The sequence below is a fragment of the Corvus kubaryi genome, unplaced genomic scaffold (genome assembly GCF_017639235.1).
Source record: "Corvus kubaryi isolate FWS band 111438036 unplaced genomic scaffold, C.kubaryi_AGA036_p1.0 75, whole genome shotgun sequence".
In the NCBI taxonomy this organism is placed as follows: domain Eukaryota; kingdom Metazoa; phylum Chordata; class Aves; order Passeriformes; family Corvidae; genus Corvus; species Corvus kubaryi.
In genome coordinates this window covers 117276-123839 of record NW_024582062.1, presented here as the reverse complement: position 1 = coordinate 123839, position 6564 = coordinate 117276, and the positions used below count along the sequence as shown (strand labels likewise).

Here is a 6564-nt window from a genome sequence, read left to right as displayed (position 1 = left end):
ACATAATTAAATCAACAAAGACATAAAGATTCCTGAATCACAGAAAATGCTGCACTGTATCTGACCTCTTCCACCTTGCTTACTGAGCAAAGAACTGATCTTGCTGATCTAAGAAACTTAACTGGTGCATGGAAATCACAGCCAGTCAAATCTAGGTAGTGGGAAGAAACTGGAAAAGCAGCCAGGTTGTCCTAGAGAGATATGAGGTTGTCATGGTTTGATACTGATTAAAATATCAGATACTCACAAAAATCGTAATGAAGGGTTCATGAGCTGAGATAAGGATTAGGAGAAAACACTCTAAGGGCAAAACAGGTTCAAACTTAAAGACATAAAGGAAATTTATTATTAACAGAGTCAGAGGAGGAGAATGAGGAATAAAATAAGCCTTTAAAACATCTTTTTCCCCCCCAGCCCCTCCCTCCTTCCCACCGACAGGGCAGGGAGACAGGGTGTGAGGGTTTTGGTCAGTTCTTCACTCAAAATCTTTCTTCAGTTTGCTTAGGGAAAGGAGTCTCTTTTTTCTGCTATGCCATGGGGTCCTTCCCATGGGAGACAGTTTTCCGTGAGCTTCTCCAGCGTGGTTCTAATTTCACGAATAGCCGTCCCGCTCGACCTGCTGTTACATGAGTCCCGCCCATGGGCAAAACAGTCTTCCCAAAACTGCATGGTGTGGATCATTTAGTCCATGGGGTGTAGTCTTTAAGGATAAGCTGGTTTAGTTTGGAAGCAAGGGCCCCCTTTCTCTATCTCTGGAAGCAAAGGTCTTTTCTCTCTGTTTGTGTCTTTTTTTTAGCATCCAACCACTCTGGTGTGAGCACCTCTTCCCACGGGCTGCGAGTGGATCTCTGCATCCTCCCATGGACTTCAAGATTTACAGGGAGAGTTTGTTTATTATAGTCCTCACCACGGCTTGCAGAGAAATCTCGACTCCAACATTTGGAACACCTCCTCCCCCTCTTTCTTTCTACTGACCTTGCTGTCACCATGCTGGTTTCCTCCACATGTCCTCACTTCCTCCTCTTTCTCCAACTAGGAGGAAAACAACTGCTGTTTGTAAGTACCATTGCCCACAAATTCCACCAGTTCAAAGATTTCTGCAAGATTTTGCAGCACTGAGAAGTTGATCTCATCTAGGTTCCGTGTCGGGGAATCGCTCACCATGTTTTTGCCGCTGGCCACGTGGCCCCCGCTGCCACCGTGCGGGTGGTTGTGGCCGCCGTGGCACCAGTGCCATTCAACACCTCTCTTCATGTGGGGCACCAATAAGGAGAAGCCACTGCTGCCCCTGCCCTTCTGCCCATGGCATGGCTGGCTAGAGACAGCCCAGCAGGCAAAGTTTGTCACGGGCTGTGCTGAGATCACAGCACCCACGCAGCCACATGGTCACACCTGGCACCAGGATAGTCCCGGCAGTGGTGCCTTGCCACCCCTTGGAAAAAAAAAGCTGTGCGTGGTTTTGATTTCCTTCTTAAATATGTCATCACAGAGGTGTTACCAACTTCTCTAATTGGGCCAGCAGCATGTCCATCTTCAGAACCATCGGAGATTGGCTCTGTTGGACACAGTGGAAGTTTCTAGCAGCTTCTCACAGAAGCCACCTCTGTGGCTTCCCCCCTCCACCACCAAAAAATCAGGCTGTGATAAACCAGCACAGAGGTGTACAGGAACTATACCACCTTTGAGACAGCTCAACTGGAGCCCAAACCATCTTTAGAGACTTTGATACTCCAAGCAATAGTAATGATTTTTTCAAACTGCACATCAACAGGGATAGCATGAAATTCCCCTGGTGTAAGCAATTCCTTCCAAAATTGCTCCTTCAAGCTTAGGAGACAGGCAGACCTGCACTAGGCAGTCCCAGGTAGCCTGGGAGCCAGAAAACACAGCACTGCAGGGCCTGTCTAGCCTCAAATGAACCAATGCCATTCATATTCTTTACCAAGAGCTGTCTCTCACCTACCACTACAAAAAAACCCAGCAGATTCCTTTACTTCCACACAACAGATAATAAATATTTCTTACTGTTTATAGAAGCATCATTACAGAAAATTTTAAGCACACTAAAGAAAAAGTAAGGCAGGATTTTTCCTAAAAGCGTTTTTTATGGCAAAGCAGGCTTATCAGTGGAAAGGAAAATTCCCAAGGCAGCTTGTATTCTAAAACATATGGGAAATAACATCTCTGAATCACTTTTGCCTAGCACAAAAAGGATTGTAACAACAGTACTGACAGGATCTGAAGCTGGAACTCCAGATTTTCAGCTTTGACAATAGAATTATTGCACATTATTCTTTCTAAGTAAATCAAACCCATTAACCATCATAATTAGTAACGCCCTGTGTCAGTGATACGGCAGAGTCATTATACTCTGCTGAAGAAACTAAAGAATGATACTACAGCCACTACATGCTGCTGCTGTCACTGTCTGCCTGTGGAGGAGGATGTTAATGCCCAAGACTTAAGAAAGATGCCAACTTCAAAGAGATATGAGGGCAGCAAGAGATACCATCTCTCCCATGCTGGCTTTAAAGCCCCTGGGATGCTGAGAGATAGCAGAAAAGAACAAATTAATCCTTTGTATGATTCTGCTTGAGTCATTTCAAGCATGACAAAAATTATTTTGGTCCATGAGGTTTCCATCCTGATTTATACCTAGCAAAGACAATATTATTCAAATGTGAAGCCAACTCCAGTCGCATATCACCAGGCATGGGCTGGGTTTTGTGCAGAGTCCATCAGGATGCTGAGCTTTGGCACAATTGTCCTGGTGGTGCTCACATTGACATTTCATCATCATTTGTATTGGAAGTGCATTAACAATGCAATTACCAAGCATGAAAGATCTATCCATTAATAAGTGAGTGGGAGATTTTGCTAAACATTAATCATGATGCAAGTGCCTTATACCAACCCCCAACATGTAATACTGAGACTCGAGACATGCTAAGGTATTTGTGAAATACCTTAATCTGGCTGTAGTCCATTTTTATTTTTTTTGAATGTATTTTTATGCATACTCACAATGGCAGAGGGTAGTCCATGTGCTTGATGCAATGCAACCATAGAAAATGAGGCTCCTGAGGCCCCTGATGATCCCTGCCACAAACAGTTTACTAGCCATCCAAATCACAACAAATAACTTTCAGCAAGTTTCTCTTCCTTCTTTTGCAAAACGTCTCTGGAGAGAGCAAGATTTTTTTTTTATCTAACAGATTTGTTACTTGAAATCAGTTACTAAAATGTTTCACTCATTTCATTTCCATTCCCGCTCACTAGTCACGCTAGGTTGCTTAGTTACAATTGTCATTTGGAATTATTTTTCCTCTGTGCCTTGACAAATGATGAGTTCTCTGATTGATTCTGATGTTGATACTGACAGAAATGGAATATAACACTTCTTTCCCTCCTGCCTAGTATGATTGGATGGTATCAGAATGTTACAGAATATTGGATTGTTACAGAAAGTGGACACAAAGGAATCAATCTCCCTCATAAAGAAAGTGTGTTCCTCCCAGTGATGTCAGTGAGGCAACTTGCCTGGAGTGTAAGAAAGGCCAAAATAAACTGATGCAAACAGATGACTATTTGTATATTTATTCTGTGATGGGCATGTGCTTGAAGAGACAATGTGCTCACATACACCTGTGCTTGATGTCATTGTCCTGTATCAGTTGTCCTTACCAGTAATAGTCCCACAACACACTCTTAGGACAGGTGCCCAAACTGTCCAGAAATATGGGATACAGCAGATCCTCAGAGCAGTGTCTCACTGAATTGCAACCCCAAAGTAATAGCTCTCAACTTTGTGCTTCCTCATCCCCCATCCTTTAGTACCCTCTGTCATAGGTTAGCAAGCTGAGTCTCGGAAGTGATGTTATCGCAAAGGAGTGCTTACAGTTTTCCCCATGACCTGACAGAACCTATCAGTTAGCCAGTTTGAATATGGACAATTCTTTAAGCCACTGAAAATTGTGACCGCCTCTGTGATACACACTTAAGAATAGGCAAACTCCCCCCCCAAGCTCTCTCTCGTTTCCGGTGCTGGGATAGGTGGCTGCGGGCCCCATGCAGGGGCCAGTGGGCCCGGCCCAGGCCCTGCACAGGCCAGGCCAGGCCGGGCCACAGCCATCCTGGAGCCGATGGGCCCTGTTCCATCCGTGGAACCCCCCCCACTGCCTTGCTGTGGGCAGCTGGAGCAGCTTGGCTCTCCCCCCTCTCCACTTCGATAAGCCACATTCCAGCTTCAAGGCCAAGGTGAGATTAACCCTTTTATTGCTGTGAAGAGCTGAAAACCTGAGGGAAGAGAAAGAGGAGATGCTTAAAGCTGAAATTCTGTTGTGAAGCTATGATATATCAGAGTATCCCATTGTAATTTCATGAAGATATGGGGGGTGGAGTGTTCAACTCGTAAGCAAAAGCACCTGCACTGAGATAGGCAGATGCTGATGCAGCTGTAATTTCATGAGAAGTTTGGACAGGGAGAGATGGAAGAGATGAGGACTTTTGTTCCAAATGGGAAAGGAGAAAACCTCAGTTCCTAGAGATGATCCCAGAGATAGTCCTAAAGATGAAGATGAGGAAGACCCTTTGCCCCCAGGGAAGGAGAAGGGCCTCTGTTCTTAGAGATGAAATGCTCCCAGAGATGGGTGAAGAGAACTTTTGTTTCTGAACGGCTCAACCTTAAAGTTGTACCCCAAAAAACTTCAAGAGTGGACCCTCAAAAGCAGTTGTGGGAAAAGCTGCAAGTTGGGGGAAGGGACTCACATGCGAGCAGAGAGACCGCTTCCTAAATGGACTGAACAAAGTTTTTTGGAAGTGGGCAGCTGTCTCGTTGTGATAATGTTTTCATGGCATGAGCAGAGAGACTTCTCTTTCTAAATGGACTGAACAAGGTTATTATGGAAGTGGTAAACAGACTGAACATCTTAAGGGTTGTCTTTTTACATTGTCAGTGGGAGAAGGGAGGAAGGTGAGGGGAGGAGAAGAGTTCTGAAGGTATGGTATAATTTTTTTTTCCTTCTTTTAGGTCTGTTAATAAACATCTTTATATTCTTTCAAAGTTGGTGCCTGCTTTGCGTTTCTCCTAATTCTTATCTCACAGAAGATAAACAGTAATGAGTATTTTGGGCCAAACCACTACACTAAATTGATGTTTCTGCCTGGTTACAGAACCAAACCCGCTACACCCTCCATGCTCCACTCCATTCACTTCACATTCCATCTTTTCCCCACATGTTAATTTGCCACTCTCTCACACCAGTCCCTTCTAAACCAGACAGTTTAGTCAGTAACAGCATTTGGCTCTTGTAAATCAAGTATTTCTTATGCTGTGAGCTCCATCTAGTGATGTAACTGAAGCCTTATCTCCAACCAATCTTCACAGTGCATGCAAGTTACTTTGTGCTGAACACAAGGGATCTGGGATTGAACAACACTAGGATAAAAAGCCTTTCTGCCTATTGGTATTTCCTTAAAGAAATCAGCAACTACAAGAGCTGCTGTGTGGCACAGGCAGTGCAGTCACCTGGGGAGCCAGGCAGAAGGCTAGAGGAAAATGCGGGAACGTGGCCTAGCAGCTTCAGAAAGGGCTGCCTCCATATCCAGACCCAGACAGGTCCTGGTGACTCTCTGCAATGAGACAGATCTCCCACTCCAGCTTCCTGATACATCTGTCAGGAATTAATCCTTTTTGAGCAGTGCCTTTTCAGCAGTCACACACAGAATGGGCTGGTCTCCTAGTGTTGCAGAAAGGATCTTGTGGATATGGTTGAACCATACTGACAGAGCAGCCTGAGGGAAACTGTTTTCTCATCATCTGTAGCAGCAGAGCACTTGGGCTTCCTCTGCTGCCAGCACAAATCTTTCCCTCAGAACTTGTTAAAATTGAGCATCAGAGGCCAACAAAAAGATGTCAGAGAAGAATAAAGCAGTTTTTTCCCCTGCATATCTGGCTCCCTTCATAACTGCATGTAACATTGATGTGAAAAGCACATGAGGAGAGGACAGTTCCAGTGTGACCAGGATTTGATGGAAGTTCTCAAACCGTTGGGGGTGCCACAGGGCTGCTGAATTGCATTCCATGCTGACTTTTGACCACTTGCCCTCACACACTCCTAAGAAGCTGGCTTTGAGGCTGATACACTTTTGGAATCACATGCAAAGCTATGAAAATCAAGGAGGATCAGTGTTGGAATTGAAAAAAGTCTGTGGACTCTGGCGGGGAGAGAAATTGCAGTCCAAAACCAATGTGGTTGATAAAAGCAAGCTCCGTTTATTAGCAATCCAGAGGCACTTATATAGTATACCAGCTTGTTAACTCTTAAGTGGCTTAAAACTTATCAAAACAAATTTCTGCTTCTACATAATTGGACTTACATTGGCAAGCTTCTACAGTTATGTTATGATTAAAAGAATTCAGAGTTCACCCTCCTCCCTCTGGGTCTTACCTCCACAGCTGTACCTTCTCAAACTCCCTTCTTGTTCCCAACCCTGTTTTTCACACCGGGATTTTCTCATGGAGAGTTTTTCTCACACAGGCCTTTTGCTTGCAGGCTCTTGCTA

General features: G+C 44.5%; 1 long non-coding RNA gene across 1 annotated transcript; it reads left to right on the top strand.

Annotated features, from left to right (window-relative positions):
* The first annotated feature begins 247 nt into the window (after positions 1-247).
* Positions 248-6295, top strand: LOC121675729. The gene is made up of 3 exons (XR_006020203.1): positions 248-315; positions 1638-1640; positions 6282-6295. It is a non-coding gene; the product is annotated as an uncharacterized LOC121675729 (long non-coding RNA).
* The last annotated feature ends 269 nt before the right edge of the window (positions 6296-6564 follow it).